The sequence below is a fragment of the Manis javanica genome, chromosome 1 (assembly GCF_040802235.1).
Source record: "Manis javanica isolate MJ-LG chromosome 1, MJ_LKY, whole genome shotgun sequence".
Taxonomy (NCBI): Eukaryota; Metazoa; Chordata; class Mammalia; order Pholidota; family Manidae; genus Manis; species Manis javanica.
The window spans coordinates 74,159,977-74,179,992 of NC_133156.1; the positions used below are offsets into that span (position 1 = coordinate 74,159,977).

Here is a 20,016-nt window from a genome sequence, read left to right on the forward strand (position 1 = left end):
TCCTTTTAAAGTCACAGCAGAGAAGGCTATTTTCTAGCTCCACTTCAAAAATCCCTTAACAGAGTCTCAAAACGTTAGAGAATATCATAACTACAAACAATGAGAGTATTGCAAATAAAGGTGAACAAATTCATGATGATTTAATAAGGGAAGGTTAAGGAAACCTTCTAACAGCTAGGAGCTTTGTACTAAATTGCAAAATAACTTTGTGACATTTATGGTAGAAAGGAATGTGCTTGAAGCTATTTCTGGGTCTACCCTAGAATTCCTTCTCCTTTAAGAAAAATCATATGGGCCAATGGGAGTATGGAAAGATAATCATGGTCTAAAGTCTCACAAGGGTAGAGCCAAGAATCAGAAATCACCTTCTGAGAGGCAAAAGAAAATCCAATATGAAATAGAACAATACAGTAATATCCAGAAGCAGCAAACTTTAATGATTCCTGTAAACATGTTTACAAATGAGACCACAATGACTCCAGATCTCCAGTGAGAAGCCCAGGCTGTCTCCAGGATTCAGTCACCATAACAAATATGCCTCTCAGCTCCAATTTAAGTCAATTAATTAATCCAAAAATGGAATTGGGCAGCTACCAATTTTACTATAATGTGTCTAAGATAATTTTTGTCTTGTTAAATAGAAAAGCTGCAGAATCTAGTTAAAAAAAAGCATGGGCAAAGAAGAAAAATTTGTGTCTATCATGTCCCACATATCCAAGAGATACAAACCTTGCCTCTTGCAGAAAAACTGTTCAGCCACTAGATAACTAAATTCAGTAGCAGCGTAAATCACTCCAGGACTTCCCCTGAGGTAAAGGAAAATATCCCCCAAAATTATCACAAACCCTTTGCTCCTATTTTGTAGAGTATCCTTCTGGTTACTAATTTGGTTTTCCAATTTCATTCACATCTGGAAGGTGATGTCCTAGATATAGGACATAAGTATATCTCCATAACAAATTAATGTTAGCCCTGCAACTTATAAAACTTCTCTGATGAGTTCAGGTAGTATGCATTAACTGATTCAAACCATACACATGGAAAAACAACAACTATTTTCTGAACTTGAAATCTCACATCATGAAAGGTAGCTCAAAAGGTCCTGCCTCCACCCCAAGAGCAGTATGTACGTATCATCTCTTAAGGCCACTGTGCATCCAAAGTCACTAACACAGAGGTCAGCTCCCAGGGAGTTCAGCTTAGAGGAGTTAAATGTGTATAATTACTTGTATTGTAACAGAATGATTACCATACCACAGATACTCAAGCATCATGAAAACACCAATGAGAAGAAAATACATATTACTGAAGGAGTAAGAGAAGCTTATAATAAAGGAATAATAAGAGAAGCTTAACAAAGGAATCAGCTAGTCAGTCAAAAAATATTTTTGGGGTACTGTAGCACTGAACTGGGATTTGAATTTTGACAAACTGGAAGGGAAGGAAATGCCAAGCTAAAATAAAAAGAATACCATGAGTGAAGTTTTGCCCATGCCGAAGCAATTCAGAGGTTCTAATCTGACTGATTTTATATGATATATAATAGAAAAGGCTATAAAGGTTAAGTTGGATTTGAATCTTAGTATAGATCTGGCTTCCTCTGTATAGCAAGCTAAGGATGTAAACTTATTTTATAAGCACTTGGAAAAGTAATGCTTTTGAGCAGAGATACCACATGCTGGGACTTGTCTACACTCAGATCACTCTGGCAGTCAGCAGGAAGGATAGATTTTTGTATGGAAAAGACAGGAGACAGTGGATTCAGTGGGAAAAATATTGCAATGGTTGAGGTGAAAGTTAATAAGGAGCTGGACTAGCAGTGTGACAATAGAATAAAAAGAAGGCAGAGATAGATCATCATTAAATTTAGTTAGGAACTCAAGTATTTTACTGATGTGCTTGCATACCCAAATCTTGATATTAAATAACATCGAAGTCTTCAGTTACAAAGAATTAGAAGATAATATTAATTTAAAATAATTTGATTATGTATATGTTTACAATCCATCTACTGTGAACCTCAGAAGTAAAAGAAAAAACTGTCATTGTAGGTACAATTATGTAACAGATCAGTAATATTACCTGTTTTATAGAGACACCTGTTTTTTAATCAAATTGATTTGATTCTCTCAGTTGAAATACTTAGATAATTAAATTTTGTAGTCATCTGGAACTGAAGAATAGGAAAAGCTAAATGTCATCAATATAAAGATGGTGCTGCTGGTCACACTGTTTCACAATCATCCTGAGTATCCTTACTAGGACTGTGAAGAATTTTTACTCGCCAAAGAAGTTGAATTGAAATGGAAGATCCATTCATTCACTTGTTTATTAACTTACTCAGCCAATATTTAGTGTACACCAGACAGAATATTAGGTGTTAAGTAAATAGAAATTTTAAAAAGACAAAGTTTCTGCCTTTAAGGAACTCACAGCCTAGTAAGGACAGTGACCAAGAAAGCCTAAAACAATGGGGTGAGTGTTATAACTGAACATAGGGCACATTAGGCAGTGGACCTAGATATCAAAAAGGTAAAGAAGGGAGGGAGTGGTCAGAAAAGTTTATCCAGTAAAAGGAGTATCTAAGTACTACTGGTGAGAAGTGATACATAAAGAAGAGTAAAATATACTCATATTCAAATATTAGGTCTTTATACTTCTTATGCTAATACCTTGAACTGATTTCTTTAAAGTTTAATATAGGTATATAGCTAAAAATATTTTAATTTTTCTTTTAATGTTATAGTAAGAAATTTGTCTAAATCATTTCTAGGTTTCTAAATGTATTGTTTAATTAAAATTTGGTATAACTAACCACTTCTATAACACTGCATTCTTAAGGGATTAAGATGAAATCATCACCTTTTCTATAATATATTGGTAAGTTTAAAAATTTGCTTAAAACCAATTAAAACCAAAAGAAAGACTATCATACAGAGAGACAGATACTCTCTTGCCCATTCCTCTTGGCCCCTAAAATTTATTACAGGTTTTTATTTTCTGCATGGTTACTCAGGAGCAAACATATGTTTACTTGAGACTGGTGATACGGAAATCTTTTGTAATCAAAATTCTATTGTTGAAATATTTCTAGAGATCACATAGCCCAACCTCACATTTTTTGCAGCTGAATGGTAAGTTGAGGCTAAGAGCATTTGAGTGGCCTACAAATTAATGAATTCAGCTTTTTCAAGAACTATGAATAAAATCCAGGTCTCCTCAAAGTAAAGTATTCTTGCCACCTTTGTAATTTGCTGATGGGTTAGCTGTTTTTATGGTATGACATAAATGGTTGACCCTAACTTGGCCTGGCTCAGCTATCATCTGTTCCTTCTTCTGTAGACCCCATCTTAGAGGATACCACCACCTACCTTGCCAGATACCTGTATGCTGTTCTAACATCCTTCATCCCACAAATCTAGTTTAATCACCATGTCCTGTTACTTCTACTTCCAAACAAGTTTCAAATCAGTCCTCTCCTCATCATTCTTTCTGCTGTTATCTAATTTAGGCAGTTATATCCAACTTGATTACTATAATAATTTTCTTGCCTTTAGCCCCTCCTCCAATCTAACTCCCACTCGCTCTACAATGAACTATTAAGACAAGTTTGAACATTGTCTGCCAGTTTAAAGTCCTCCAATGGCTAAGCACTGCATTAAGAACAAGAGTCCAAGAGTACCAGATACTATATAAAATGTCCCCTGATCATATTTCCCACCATAACCCCCATTTGTACCCTGTAAACAGTTTTTTGTGCCATGCTGTTTCTTGTGCCTCTATACATGTTATATCTCCTTAGAATACTCTCCTCCTCCTTATCACATAGCTAATTTATTCTCACCTTTCAAGATAACCTAAATAGAAACTTTTTCTGGAGTCTTTATTGGCATTTTTCCAACACCTGGAGGTGTTAGATGCCTGGCTTTTGAGTTTCCAAAGCGCTTTGGGCACAAATTAATCACAGCACTTGCCTAACTGCAATATCGCTGTAAATTTATATGTCTATTTCTTCCACTAACCTTAAACTTCTTAAAGGTAGAGATTCACTTCATTGTTGCACCGCTAGAGCCTAGAATAATAATTAAAACATAATTTGTACTTAATAAATACCTGTTGAATAAATGAAGGATATATTTAAAATGAATAAATGAAAAAATTACTAAATGAATGATGTCTATAATGCAAATAAAACAAGCCTATATAACTATTATATGAACAGGAACCAGAGAAACGATTTTGTTATACAACTCCAAGAGATAAAAGAAATATGTAAAGTTTTGATCTATGTATTACCCACTACACAAAATAGAAATATATTTGTAGATGAGAATTTTTCTGTAGGAATATGTTTTGTAGTAGAGCTTCATCTGCATTTTAACTACTTGGATCTTTAAACTAAGATAGCCTTTTGAGAGTATTAGAGTCCTTAACATAAAATTGTCCAGTTTTCAAACACCTGGCCATGAGATCCCTCTCCTAATTTTTTGATCAACTCCGTGATATAAACACTAGAGCCAAACATGTCATGAATAGACACTGTGGGAACCTATCTTCTGTGATTGCTGCTGAAAGCTATCATTAGTCCAAGTGCTGTAAAACATGCATGCAGAAGTAAGAACTAATTCTAAATAATACTTAGTACAAATTCAATGGACCAGAGTATCACTCAAAATAAAAAGATGTGTCTCTCATCATTTCAACCTCTGGCTAAATGCCACAGCAAATCTTCATCTGATTTTTTCTGTGACCTTTTAAAGTATTAATTATTTTTTTAATGTTCTATAAATACAAATACATGTTTGTCATTGCCCTTTCTACAATGCACTGTAAGGCTTTAGCAGTGCAAAATGAATCTGATATTGAAAGTTTAATTGCACAGATTTTGCATACACTTTAGCAGGCAATGCAAAACCTCAGCAGGTGCACTATGAGATAAAATGATTTTTCATTAATAATTCATTTATTTTTTTCAAAAGCACTTCTGCTAAGATACAATTTGCAATAATGTTTTTTAAGAGTTATCAGAGAAAATCCAAAGCTGTCACTGTCAATTTGTTTTTGTTCAAATTCAAAAGGTCACCCACTTGACATACTGGAAACTAGAAATGCCCTTTTCTTTTTCCAGGTCAACATACCATGCTCCATATTTTTCTATCTAAAATTTTTTTGAGTTCTGAAAAGTAAGGAATTTTATGCTACCCAATAAAAATTACTTAGGAAAAATAAAATTTTGTAAAAGTTCACACAAATTAATTTCAATAGAATTCTCTAAGAAAGTAGAAATCATCTCAGAATCCCCTGCTGTAAAATATCTGGAGAAACTTATATAAAAATGCCATACATTGTCCATTTTATATCCAAAGTTGCTGTATAAGGGAGGTAGGTAGATGATCACTTAACTGTTAAGATGAAATAACTGGTAGCATGAAATGTTAAAAGTCACAAAACTAAGATCAAGATTGAGGAATAAAACATCTTTATCAAGTGCTATGGTTGCCCAGGACACTAGATTAATATCCCATGGGGATTTTTTTCTTCATACAAAGCAAATTTGAATAATAAGTAATGAATATCCTGCTATATGCTATATTCAATAAGGAAAACAGTCTATCTAATTTTAGATTTAAGGGGCAAGTAAATCAGAATGTAAGACACATTATGAATACATATATTTTCAATTAATTTATCCCTAAAAAATAAAATTTGGATAGACTATATCCCTTACTGCATATAGCAATAATATAAGCAAAACGGTACAACCTTTTAGGAAGATATTTTGGCAGTTTCTTACAAAGTTAAACTAAGCAACTCAGTAGACAAAAAAAAAGACTGGCTAAAAAATGGACAGACTACCCAAATAAAGATTTTACAAAGAAGACATACAGATGGCCAACAGGTACAAGGTAAAGGTGCTTAACATCACAAATCATCAGAGAAATGCAAATCAAAACCACAATGAGATACCACCTTACACCTATTAGAATGTCTATTATCAAAAAGACAAGAAATAACAAGTGCTGGCAAGGATGTGAAGAAAGGGGAACCTTTGTGCATTGCTGATGCAAATGTAAATTGGGACAGCCACTGTGGAAAACAGCATTAAGGTTCCTCAAAACATTAAAAATAGAACTACCATATGATTCAGCAATTCCACTTCTGGACATTTATCCAATGAAAATGAAAACACTAATTTGAAAAGATATATGCATCCCCATGTTCATTATTTACAATAGCCAAAACAGGGGAGCAACCTAAGTGTTCATTGATGGATGTATGGATAAAGAAGATGTGATATATACAATGGAATATTATTCAGCCATAAAAAAGAAGGAAATCTTGCCATTTGCAACAAAATGGATGGAACTTGAGAATACTATGCTAAGCGAAATAAGTCAGACAGAGAAATACAGTTACCATATGATCTCACTTTTATTGTAGTCTTAAAAAAAAAGCTCATGAATACAGAGAACAGATCAGTGGTTGTCAGAGGTGGGGAGCAGGGTGCAGGCAAATAGGTGAAGGAGGCTAAAAAGTAAAAACTTCAAGGTATAAAAAAAATAAGTAAGTCATGGTGACATAATGTACAGCATGATGACATTTTAATAATACTGTATTGTATACTTGAAAGTCTCTAAGACAGTAAATCTTAAAAGTTTTCATTACAAGACAAAAATTGTAAATATGTATGGTAATGGATGTTCACTAGATTTACTGTGGCAATCATTTCACATTTACAAATATTGAATCATTACATTGTATATCAGACATTAATAAAATGTTATATGTCAATTATACCTAAATTTTTTTTAAAGTTAAACATAGTATTACAATATAATCTAGCAATTACTCCTGGTTATTTACCCTACTGATTTGAAAACACCTCCACATAAAAATGTGCAAGCAAATGTTTATATCAGTGTAATTAATAATCATCAAAAACTGTAAGCAACCAAGATGGTTTTCAATAAGTGAATGTATAAAAAACCTGGTACATATATAGAATGGGATATTACTGAGTGAAAGTTATGGATGAATCTTAAATATGTGTCACTACTTGAAAGAAACCAGTCTAAAAAGGTCACATACATTTTGATTCTATTTATATGACAACCTTGAAAAGACAGAACTATGGAGGTGAAAACCATATTAGTAGTTGTCAGAAGTCCAAGTGGGTGAGGATGGTTAAATAGGTGAAACTATTCTGTATGATACTGTAATGACAAAAATAAGACACTAAGCATTTATTAAACTTTTGTGAAGTGTTCAGCACAAAGTGATCCTTAGTATATGTGAATTTTTTGAAAAATAATTTAGGAAGTCATGTGACCCCAGGAAAGAATACAGATGTGACAAAAGAACCTAACTACATTACAAATGTAGTGTGAAACAATTTCACTGAAGGGGTTGGTGAAAAAGTGCTGACCTAAGTAACTTTGGAAATGAGTAGTCTGTAAAACTTTTAAAAATCCTCAAAAAAAACACAACTGTATGTTAGCATTTCTGTTCCAGCTGATAAAGCGATATCCCAAAAGGGTATGGCTTAACATTTCTTATATTGCTATGCATGCATACTGGTATATAGTAAGTAAATGGGTGGTAGATGGCATTAGCCAGGTTTCTCATTGCTAGAGTGGTAGGTTACATACAACAAGGGGAGGAGTCTAGAATACCCATGTGGCAAAGGGTTAGAGTCTGAGACATCAGCATACTGGTATTTAGCTTAACATAAATTAATGCACACATGCGCCCCCACCCCCACCACACACACACACACACACAATAATGTAGCTATGTCAAAGAGACACAAGAATCAACTTGAAGAACCAGTGACCAAAGCTGTAATAATTTGAATAAAATAAAGTAGTAGTGCACTATAACCAAAGCATAAAGTAAATATTCATGATTTTATACTGATCTAAGTAAATGATTGAGTAAATAAATAAGTGGAGGAAAATGAACCAATCACTGATACAGAATTCCAAATAATTTATGTAAATACTCCACTGCTCAGAGCATAACTCCCTCTCCTTAAGGGTGGACTGCATATAGTGACTTCCTACCAAGGAATACAGTACAGGAAGAGGAAGAAAGAGTAGCTTTATGGTGGGGAAACCTGACAAACACTATCTCAGCTAGGTGATCAAGGTCAACAGTAGACCTTTTGTTAATAAGTAATGTTGATAATATGTACCTGAATATGATTTAATGAAAATGGCACTTTAATTCTGTGAACTTCCTTCATAAACACTTAAACCCTGTCTAACCATAAGAAAAACATACTGCAAACCCCAACTGATGGACATTCCAGAAAATATTTGGCCAGTACTTTTCAAAATAGTTAAAGTCATTAAAAATAAGGAAAGTCTTGGAATCCATCACAGCCAAGAGGAGCCTAAGGAGACAGTATGACTAAATGTAATGTGTATCTTGAATGAGCTCCTGAATAGAAAAAGAACAAAAGGAAATATGAATAAAATGTGTACTTTATCTGATAATAAAATTTCGATATTGATTCATTAATTATAATATACCATCATGATATAAAATGCTAATAATGAGAGAAACAGGATATATATGGGTCTGTGGAAACTCTCTGTAATAATTTCATTAAATTTTCTGTGTATCTAAAACTGTTCTAAAATAAAAAGTTAATTAAAAAACATTTAGCTGCAGGGGATAATAAGGAAGCAATTATTATTTTGAAAACTGATAAATTAAAGGAAAGAAACATATATTTATCTTGTCGGTTATAAACAAATTGTATCCTGAGTAATTTTGGTGGCTTTGTACTTGGCTAGGCTGAATTACATTCCCAGAGTCCCCCTTCTGATATGTTTCTGGTTAAGGTAGGCCACAAGAGAGAATTCAAGCTCCATTCAGGGTAAAGCCTGCTGTGGCCCCAAGCACACTGGACAGGTGAGCCCAGTCTCCCTCAAGTCAGGTTTTTAAGAATGTAGCCCAAAGCAAATGGTAAATTTCACCTTTTGCTAACTATTATTAAAGACTAACATATTATAAACTATTACCATTAGGAAAACTTGAAAAGAATTTTGCAGATTAAGTAAGACAGAAGTCACAGTCTTTTGTAAACTCACCTAGAAAGTGACATCCATCATTTTTGCCATATTCTATTCCTACTTTCAAAAGGAAGGGATTACACAGGGTATGGATATCAGAAGACAGAGATCATTGGAAGTCATTTTAGAAGCTGCCTATCAGAGTTTATTCTCTGGGCCCCACAGATTCACATCCCTCCCACATGCAAAATACACTCATCCCTTCCCAAAGTCCACCAAATCCTCATCCTACCACAGGATCATGTTAAAGTCCAGAATCTCATCATCTAAATCAAGTCCATATGAGGATGGGTTTCCTCAGGTGCAGTAGTTAATTTTTATAATACTGTAAATACCTAAAGTTTACAAAATTGAAACATAACATAATCACAAACAGCCAGCTGGGCTTTAAGTGCTAGCCAATCAATAATCTTCTTACTTTTCTTATGCCTTTTCTCTACAAACATCTCTCCTCCAACACCCATTGCTGTAGTGTTCCTAACTACTTGCCATTTAACACTGCCCAATTTGAATGGATTTTTGCTAAGAAACTCTTAGTATTATTAAATGCCTCAGTTTATCTTTTAACAGTATACATAACCAGAAACTGTAGTTTAATCTTGGCCACCTTTTAAAATTTGCTGTGTCTTTTAAGGTTTTTTTTTTTTTTAATCAATAGGTTCCTCCTTCATGCCTTTCTTCTCCTTACAACCTGTCAAAGAACTCAGGGCATTTGACTTGTTGAATGTCCCAGTTCCTTTAGCAGTTTAATTCTTTGGAGAGCTGTTATTTCAGCTCTCCCAGTGATCTTGTGAAGTCACTAATAACCCTGAATAAATCCTTTGCTGTTTAAACTAGGAAGAGTGAGTACAAGTGCCTACAACTAACTATCCTGATTACAAAATAAGAGTAACTTTCTCATTACAAAGTTAATTTCATACATATATAAAGTGGAATGTAGGATGGGGACAAAAGTTATCTGTGAAAGATGCTTATCGATATTTGTATTACCCGAGGCAAAAAATAAATCCACATCATGAGGAATACTGTAGAGCTTATTTTCTTACAGTCATGTAGACACTAGGATGGCAAATACTTCTCAAGGTGTTTATCACAAGCTAAAGAGTCATATAAAGAACTGACAATAGGATTATAATAGGTAAAGACTTGTATTGATGTATATGAAAATCTCCATGCAGAAAAACATGTAATGAGAGACTTACGGCAAAATTTATCCTTCTAATATTTGTAACAAAACCCAAATTAGCTGTATAATTTGAAAAGGTAATATGATCTAACATTTAATAACATAAACAATATACATGGATACTTCTAAAATATAGAGATAGTTGTTTCTCTTTCTATTCAGGTTGAAATTGTTATAAAATTTAAGTAAGACCAAAAACAAATAACCTAAAACATGGACAACATCATTAACAAAAAGCAAAGTATGAAATTGTAAAGTGACTACTGTTATATTTAATGTAGGAAAGACCAATGAAGATGACGAATTATCATTTGAAGGGAGCCAGGAAACAGCAAGTGAGATTATTCACAAACAGAATGTCATCATTCCAAGCCAATACCTTATTCTTTAAATACAAAAGGAATAACTGAAGAAAAGGCTGGATAATAATTTAATAAACTTACCATATATTTTATGTTTTCCATTTTACAAGGCAAAGGTCCAAAAGTGTAATCACTGTTTTAGCGAAATATATCCTTGGCATCATCCAAAGTGGTTGAAAGCTCTTCAATAATAGTGCCTAAAAAAAAAAGATACAGAAATAGTGTCAAAATGTATAACATAGAATAGGAATGTGTAGGCCATAATATCATGATGTCATAGACATTAACAGAGCTAATGCTAAAAATATACAATTATATTCTTAATAAAGTAATGTAAAGAATGATGTATTCCAAAATAGCCAACTTAGGAAGAATCCCACTTTGTATTCTAGGCCTTTCCTTGTTCACTTATGTTTTACTAATTACCAACATTCATTTACACCCCAACATATCTCTATAGAGCACTAAAGATAACAGCCTTCAGCAAGATGACAGGTATGTGGTTGGCATGTTTCTATCTACACCAGCCCCATGTTTATATGAGATAGTCTTTCCTAATGACCTGGGTAAATTCATAATTCTTCTCAACTCAGTGCTCCAACAGCTACTACTAATTGAACAGTAGTAGGTGATAGTTGAGATAAAGTGTATTTGCATTCCCTGACCTGGAGTAAATAAACAAAAATAACCTAGTAATATCCATCGAAAGATAAGCCAAAATTAGCCAGTAATTAAGCAGTAGGATCATGCATCATTGATAATTTCCAAAAACAATGCTTCACAATGAGACATTATTAGATATGAAAAGTCATTTCTTCAAGTGATATGACAGATAAATTATTTCAATCCCTTTTTTTCAAGTCATATTGTATAATCTTCTATAGTATAGTGTTCATATTCATTCTCATAAAATCATAAAATATACAGATTAAAAACATTTAAATAGTTTCCAAAGAGGAGAAAATGAAAGTAAGGTACAAGAGACAAAAAAAAGAAGGAAATAATATTATCCTTATTTTTCTCACTGTATTATGAACTAGCCTTGTGTGGATCAATGAGAAAACACAAGTCATGGACTAAAAAGTATTAGTTCAATTAACCGCACATAAATTTAAAAAAAAAAAGTTGACCATATCAATGAAATCCAGAACTCTAATGAAAAGCTTCATCAGTACAGACAACTGGCCTCTCTTCCTGAGGGTATTTATGGTTAAAAGTGAGGATCCATAATTACAAAAATCAAAATAGAACATTTATTTTCAAATAGAGGAATTAAGTTTTTATCATTAAGTCAGATTTTCTCTAAGTGAGCTTTTTGGATTTTTTTTCTTGTTTAAAGGCCGTTTAAAAACTAGATATTAATTGAATTAGTGGTTCTTGGACCTCTAAATTTGAAGGACTAGTAAAATTCCAAAATTAAATACTTAGGGGTCCAAGAAAGTGTTGCAGACATTTTATTTGGCCAAGTAAGTGTACCTTTTAAAATCAATGCCTTCTAAAATCACAACCTATTATTTCCATAATTTATAAATAAAAGGACAATGGAAATTCATAACAATAAGAAAAGGATAATCTCAAAATAAGGGATACTTCATAAAATTAAATATTCATTATTATGCAAAGTATACAATATCATCTTTATTTTTCTCACTATATTATGAACTATATGTTTTATATTATAGTGAAAATGTATCCCTGTGGAACAGAATTTAGGAAACACCGAGTTAGAAAATATTAGTAATATCAAACACCCCAGGAATGCAGTTCTACATTGTAGTCATAAAAGGAAAGATGTACCTCGCTTCTGTATTCAAAGAGTATACAAAATCCAGCAAACTGTTTTCTAAAAGAAGATGCTATGTCTTTCACTAATAATCAAACTAATACATTAACCTAGATATTTCAGAAAGCAATATTAAAGATTTTTAAATTGCTTTTCAATATTTCATCTCCAAAATCTGAAAATAAATTTGGCATTATTCTGCTATTAATCCAAACATGCCGACAAATTCTCTAGAAAATGGGACAATTTTACAAGATTATTTATCTTTCAAAATCAGGGTAGTCAATAATACCTTTGATTATACCAAAGTCTTTTAGATGGCTTATTTTTAGACCAAACTGACCACTTAGTCTATGCTGTAATATATTGATGATGGTAAATCCCAATGAAAAAGTAATCTATTTAACTTCCTTTCTTCTAAATGAAGATGAGCTAGATATTCCCAATTTATATTCAAAAAGGAAAATATAGTCATTCAAATGGTATTATTTTCTATTTAAACAAACCAGTAAAATAAAATTGTTGAAGTCACAAAGTTAATTAAAAGCAACTTTTAAAATGTAAAGATATTGCTAAAATCTTATTTCTCCTCAGAAAAAATTATTAAATAATTATTAATTACAAACTTCTGACAAGTAGATGACAGAGAGAGAGATCGATGATTGAGGGATACAGACACTTAAGGTATATGCATGAGTAACTGAATTTTGGACCAGTATAAATATTGAATCTTGACAGTTTGAAAAATTAGGTTAATGCTTAAATTCACATTAAACACTTATTTGAAAAAGCTAGTTTTATTATTTAAGACACTAACAAACTTTCCTTTTCAACTTTAAGTGTTCAAAATTTCATATAAAAGTGAAGCTGTCAGAAAAATTACACAATTTAGTAAGATTGCCAATACAGAATGGAGTTGTTTTCCTCTTTTTTATATTTCAGAAGTCTTCTTCATACATAAAGTTGAGTTTTATAGGTGACCTACATTCTGCAGTCACTTAGTCTACCTTGTCACAATACAGAATAAAAGTGTTTTCTTGTATTTGAACACTGTACATTCAACAGTTACAAGATGAAAGTAATATACTTCTCAGTATATCTTGCTCTAAAGGAGTATCAACTCAAAGGAAACCTTTTATAATAATCATGGTATTAACATCACTTCAAGTTCCATTTTAACAGAAATTAACTACTAGGGCAAAGCTGAAATTACAGAAAAGGATTTTGAAGCTACTCTATTCCATATCACATCATTTCTCACCTGCATTGCTTCCCATTTAGTCTTTATTCATCAATATTTGCCTTCTGTCTGTACCCAGCACATATCCACAATAACCACGGTGATATTTGTGAAGTGCAAACCAGATGTATTTCCTCAGCTTAGAAGTCCTCAAAGATTTTTCCATAACCTTTAGTTAAGATATACCTAAATTTATCCACATGGCCTATATATGACTATATGATCCTGCCCTGTCTCCTTCTAAACCTTCATCCCAAACTGTAGTTCTCTCTCATTTCCCCATCCCATCCACATTGGCCTTCCTTAATTCCTCAACCACACCATGCTCTTTCTTAATACTTAAATTGAAATTATTTAAAATTAAATAAAATTTAAAATTAAGTTCCTTAGACTAGTCACATATCAAATGTTCAAAAAAATCGCATGTAGGTAATGGCCACTATATTGGACAACACAGATACGCACCTCCTCCCCCTCATCTGGCTAACTCCTAGTCATGCTTGTGCCTGAAGTCAAGCTGAATTACCTCAGGATGCTTTTCCCAAACCCCATGTGTATGTAAGTCCTCTGTTATAAACACCCAGATTTCTCTGCCATTCTCCATCTTGCTACTTATCACCCTTGCCATTTATTTTCCAATATCCACCTACTCAACAAATTTTTTAATGCAAAAGGACAAGGATTATGTCTATCTTGTTCACTGTTTTTATTCTCAGTACCTTCCATGGAGTAGACAGATGCTCAAAGAATGTCTGTAGAATCAATTGTAAAAATGCAAAAAAATTGATATTTAAACACAGCTAAGAATTTATATGATAAATGAAGTGTTAGGAGAAAACAAGATTTAGTGTTAATGGATTTTAGTTTAAAAATAAGTAGAAGGAAAGATATTATTATAAAGATGAAAGCAGACATAAAATAAAGAAAAATAAAGCAGACGTAAAATTTAAAAAATAAAGAAAATAAAGAATGTCAAAGTTGTATCTTTAATAAAATTGATAAGATCGTAGAAAGACCAATTGCCAACATCAAAAATGAAAGGATGACATCATTATAGGTACTACAGACATTAAAGGGATAATAAGATGTTATGAAAAATTTTATGCCAATGAATTTGACATTTAAATGAAATGGACACATAAATATATTTTGGCATGTTGATAACACTACATGTATTACATGGTATAAAGGAATGTACTATTAATACACACAGCATTATGCTAAGTGACAGAAGACAGTCACAAAAGAAAATGCATTGTATATTTCCATTTATATGAAGTTCAAGAACAGGCAAAAATAATTTGTGGAAATAAAAGAATCATGGTTGTCGTTAAGTACTGGTATTGACTGGAAAGGGAAACAGGGAAACTTTCTAGGACAGTCTTTCTCAACTGAATGCTGTGAGAGAATTATGCCTTACAGAAAACAATTTGAGTAACTATTTTCCTAATTCTCCTAAGAATAGTATACAGCTAGTACCATCCTAGATACACAGAAGGTAAGTTAATTCACTAGAAATAATATATGCCATCAGCATTAGGATTTGATTCCCTCCCAGAACCCTAGCTGAGAAAAACTATCTATGGCTGCACTGTCCCATACTGCAACCACTAGCAAATGTGGCCATATGAAATGAAATTTAAATTGCTTATAATTAAATAAACTTTACAATTAAGTTCCTTAGTCAGACTAGCCATATTTCAAATGCTCAAAAAATCACATGTGGGCAGTGGTCACTATATCGGACAACACAGATACAGAACATTACCACCATCGTAGAAAGTCCTACTGAACAGTGCTGGTCTATGGCTAGGCAGTGGTTACTTGGGTTGTTGAATTGTCAAAGCTCATTGAACTGTACATTTAGTATCTGTGCATCTGACTGTATGTCAATTTGAATTCTATAAAAAAGTTTTTTATTGAAGTATTATTGATCTACAATCTTATATTGGTTTCAAATATAAAACAAAGTGGTTCAACAATTTCCCATATTACTAAATCCTCACCCCGACTAGTGCAGTTACTATCTGTCAACAGAGAAAGATGTTACGGACTCGTTGATTATGTTTTCCATGCTGTACCACTATCCCTGTGGCCAGCTTATACTAAGCTTGAAAATTTTTGTGCCCCTTTATCCCCACAGCCTCCCCATCCACTAACTGCAACCCCTCCCACCTTAACTAGTACAAATAATTTTAAATTATATAAGAATAAGATTTTAAAGTCCAATAATGATAATGTGTTATGTCTCATCAAATATAGAAAAAAATCCATTTTCTCATTTTCTGTCAGTTTTCATAATATAACAAATCTAATAAACTATAACATTTCATATGATCAGCAATTTGAGTAATCAATTTCCATGAAAAAGACAATTGGAAATGTATATATAGGCTTGAGTTCATTGTGAAATATAACTAAAACCCCCAAGGCTGGTCAGATCTGTACTATATTCACCTCACCTGATTTGCCTTTAAAGGATTACAGGATAAGGATATTGCAACAATATGTGGACTAGATGCTTAATATTCAAAACAGCATTTAACACAGCACAATTGGTGTAAAAAATCACCACAACTACATATAACAAAATACCTTCTATTAAGTTAAATATATCAGCATTTTTTCATAAAGTCAAGCAATCAGATTTCATACTATAAAATCACAAGAAACATTGTGATTGGGCTCTATGATGAGTTCTCTAAATAAGTATTTCAATTAATTAAAATTAAAGAGAACATACTGATTTCAAGTGTCATTGGTTTAGAACAAAATGTCTTAGGAACGAAAAGCAAAGTTATTATAAATAGTTGTAGTATTCAACTTAAAGTAAAATGTAAACTTATTCTAAATACCCAAACAGGAAAACAAATTTAAAAATAGTCCTCACTCCTGGATTATCCTACATTTAATTTCCTAGCAAGACAACAGTTACCTTAAAGAAAAGTCCCAACCATACAAATATTAACAGCTAAAGGTCTAAGGTCTAACTGTCTTAAGGCCTAGCACACAAGGTAAAGGGCATATATAATAAACTAGCCTGCCCTGAAGTCTCAGGAGTTCCCAGAAATCTTAATATTGTAAAGATAGCTCAGACAGTGTGCTCAATCCAGCTCATTCACACATCTATTACACACAACTCTTCCCCATGCCGCTTTCAGTGATACCATCTCAGAAACTTGAATTAGGCCATGGTGAGACCTGTCCTAATGGCTCTTACTAAAATGGTGAAATAATCTTAAGTGATAGTGCACTGAAAATGATAATAACATGAAGTAGATCCTCTATTAGAAATGTGTTTTTTTTGTGATTTATCTTGGGTTGCTCGTGCCTGCTGCCCTTTGTCCACTGTCTTATTTAATGGCATCTCCAATCTTCAGGGTGTTCAGACAGAAAAACTTCGTTATCATCCCTCTCTTTATTTCATGCCATTTATCTCATCTACCAGGAAATTCTGTAGATGCTAATTTCAAAATACATCCAGAAATCAGCTACTTCCCACACAGTTATTGTCACTGCCCTGGACTAAGCCACTAACAATTCTTCCCTGCCCTTACCTGCTCTTAATGGCTACCATTCTAGCCTTCTAGCCCCCTGCTGTCTACTTTCAGAACAGCAGCCCAGGGACACATGTCACTGCTTTGCTCGAAACCCTGCCATAGTTCCCCTTCCCATCACCAAAAGCCATCCCTACTGTGGCCTATTGATCTATTCCCCTTCTGAAGACAATTTTAGCAACTTTTACTCTCATTCTTTCTACTCCAGCCACATTAGCCTTTTGGATACTCCTTGAACATGCTAGGAAAATTCCAAGTTCAGTGACTTGGCATGAACTGCTCTAAGTGGTTAGAATGCTCTGCCCCTAATATCTGCACAGCTACCTCTCACTTTCTTCAAGCCTTTACTCAGATATCGCCTTCTTAATAAGCCCTCTTTTGATTGCAATATTTCAAATTGCAATGCCCTTTTTATCCAGCATCCCTTCCCCTATCTCAGCATCATACCCTTCTGTACTTTCTTCCCAAAGTACTTGTCAATTTCCAACATATTATATAAAATTTGTGTAAATAAAGGTAAGTAAAGTTTATGCTTTATGAAGGGAGGTACTTTTGTCAGTTTTGTTCACTTATATATCCCAAACCTCTGGCATAATGCTTGACACATCATTGATGCTCAATATATCTTTGTTAATGGATAAATTAATAGCTATCTCGAATTCTAGAGAATGACAAATGGCATTCTTAACTATCATAAGATATTTGACATTATAACTGGCTCTGGAAGCTGCCCAATGTGTTGTAGGTCTGAAAAAGTTCAAAATTGTTTAATTATTTCAGTGATTCTATTCCATAAACCAATCTTTCAGAAATGCAGTGCCAGAATTGTTAGGGAATTTTCTTGCTCACTGCATCACTTCCAAGAGCAGTTTGAATCATTCCGAGACCCAAAAAGGTATAAGCATACAATCTAGTTCTTAACTGGTAAAGAGATTCTAAGTTTGTGAAAAGGTTTTAAACAGATTTGAAGGATACAACTGGCTTGAGGGCTAAAGCTAACCTCTGGTTTACAGAAGCAAAGAAACAAATAACTTTAACATCCAGTAAGATTTTATGCTTGACTGCTAGGCTATATCTGCATATTAAACTACTTTTACACTTTCTCTACCAGACATTTTCAAGTTGTAAAACAACTCAAAATTTGGGAGTATAAAATTTCTATAACACCAAAGAAACAGCAGAACTAGTGTACTTGTGCTGTTCCACAGTACAGGTAGAGTGAGAGAACTTGTATCATTACACTTGAATATTCCAATTCCAAAACTGTATGAAATGGTTAATAGTTATATGGAAATTATCATATGTATTTTGAAGCAATTTCTAAAATGGCCTCGAGACATAATTTTTCCATAGCCATGAAGAGAGGGAAAGTAACAAATAGTCTGTTTGTTTCAAAAAAATGTGTTGCAATGCTGTGTATACTTAACACATGCTGAAGAAGTTTACAATCCACTGTCAGCAGTAACAAGCATGACTGATAGCTTTGGCATATGTTGAAGGAGTAGAAAATAATTTTTACACTATCACGAGTGCCTGAATGGGAAGAAGTAAAATGAGAATAAACACAAAGGGATACCAACTTCTCCATACCTCTGGAGAGTAAGGGAGTTGTTTGCTTATGAATTGTTTGTTGCCATCATTTAGAAAGAAAAGTGATGATGCACAAACCATATTTTTATCTGTTAATTTTTAACAAAAATATCTAAAGTAAATGGTGCAAAAATGAGCTTTTACTCCTGTTGTCATGGATGAGATAACCATGTCAGAACAACGGCTGAAAGTTCAAGCTGTCAACATTGAACAGTGATGTAAGAAATAGAATCACTGTCAACAATTGAAATCCACAAGCCTGGATCTATCTATATGCAACTCAAAGGGCACTGATCTCATGGGCAAGATAAGCAGCCCTGGAGTGCAGGTGTCCCAAAGATATGATGGGATGACAGGCTTTAATGTGAATCCTAGCTGGTTTGAAAGTTCAGGCTGGAAGCAAGCCAGCTAAAGAGAAAGTATCGTTAAACAATAATGAATATAAAGATCATGGTTCTATTGTTAATTAAATTATCAAGTATTTATTAAATTTTCATGTTGCTCTAGATCTTATCCTAGATAAAACCTGGACTTCCCTTGCCTTCAGAATTCTTTCCACTGTAAACAGAATATTTTGGTATGACATATGAAAATGTCCTATCTTTGCAGTATCTTTCAATTAAATAAAAACATTTAGTGACCACTTATCATTTGTCAGACACATGGTAAGAGTACAACAATAAAGAAAAGTGATGCCTGAGATATGTTATAGAGCAGTACACCTGTGACACTCAACCTACAACTAAATGTGTCAATGTATACATTCACTGTTTTTTAGACAAAAAAGAACATGAGAATATTTAAAGCCAGATTATACTATGAAAGCATTACTTTTTAACTACTGTAAAATAAACAATTTAAGGTTTTGCCATAAAAGATAGCAAAAGATGAGAAAAGGGCTGGCAGGCAAAAATACCTATTCCAATTCTGTGTTCCACTGAGTGCTTCAGGATGAAATTTATTTCCACAATGAATTTCAAAGTAAATCTCATTTTCTATGTTTTGTACTTTCCCACCAACATGTCCAAACAATTTAACTTAGGAATTCATCATTCAAATATACTTGCAAATATATTCAAATATATTTACATAACATGTAAATACAAAGATGTTTACTAATATATTACTTATAGTTTTAAAATAACAGAAATAACCTAAATGCCCAAAATAGGAGACATAATAAATAATAATCTGTATAATGGGATATTAGATAACTAC

At 33.0% G+C, this 20,016-nt stretch overlaps 1 long non-coding RNA gene across 1 annotated transcript in view; it reads right to left on the bottom strand.

Moving 5' to 3' along the window:
• LOC108400265 (uncharacterized) overlaps nucleotides 1–20,016 on the bottom strand; it is a 1,191,208-nt gene that overhangs the window by 1,056,065 nt on the left and 115,127 nt on the right. Inside the window, exon 3 of the long non-coding RNA XR_012130102.1 lies at nucleotides 10,710–10,825. This is a non-coding gene — a long non-coding RNA (uncharacterized lncRNA). The remainder of the gene's footprint in view (nucleotides 1–10,709; nucleotides 10,826–20,016) is intronic.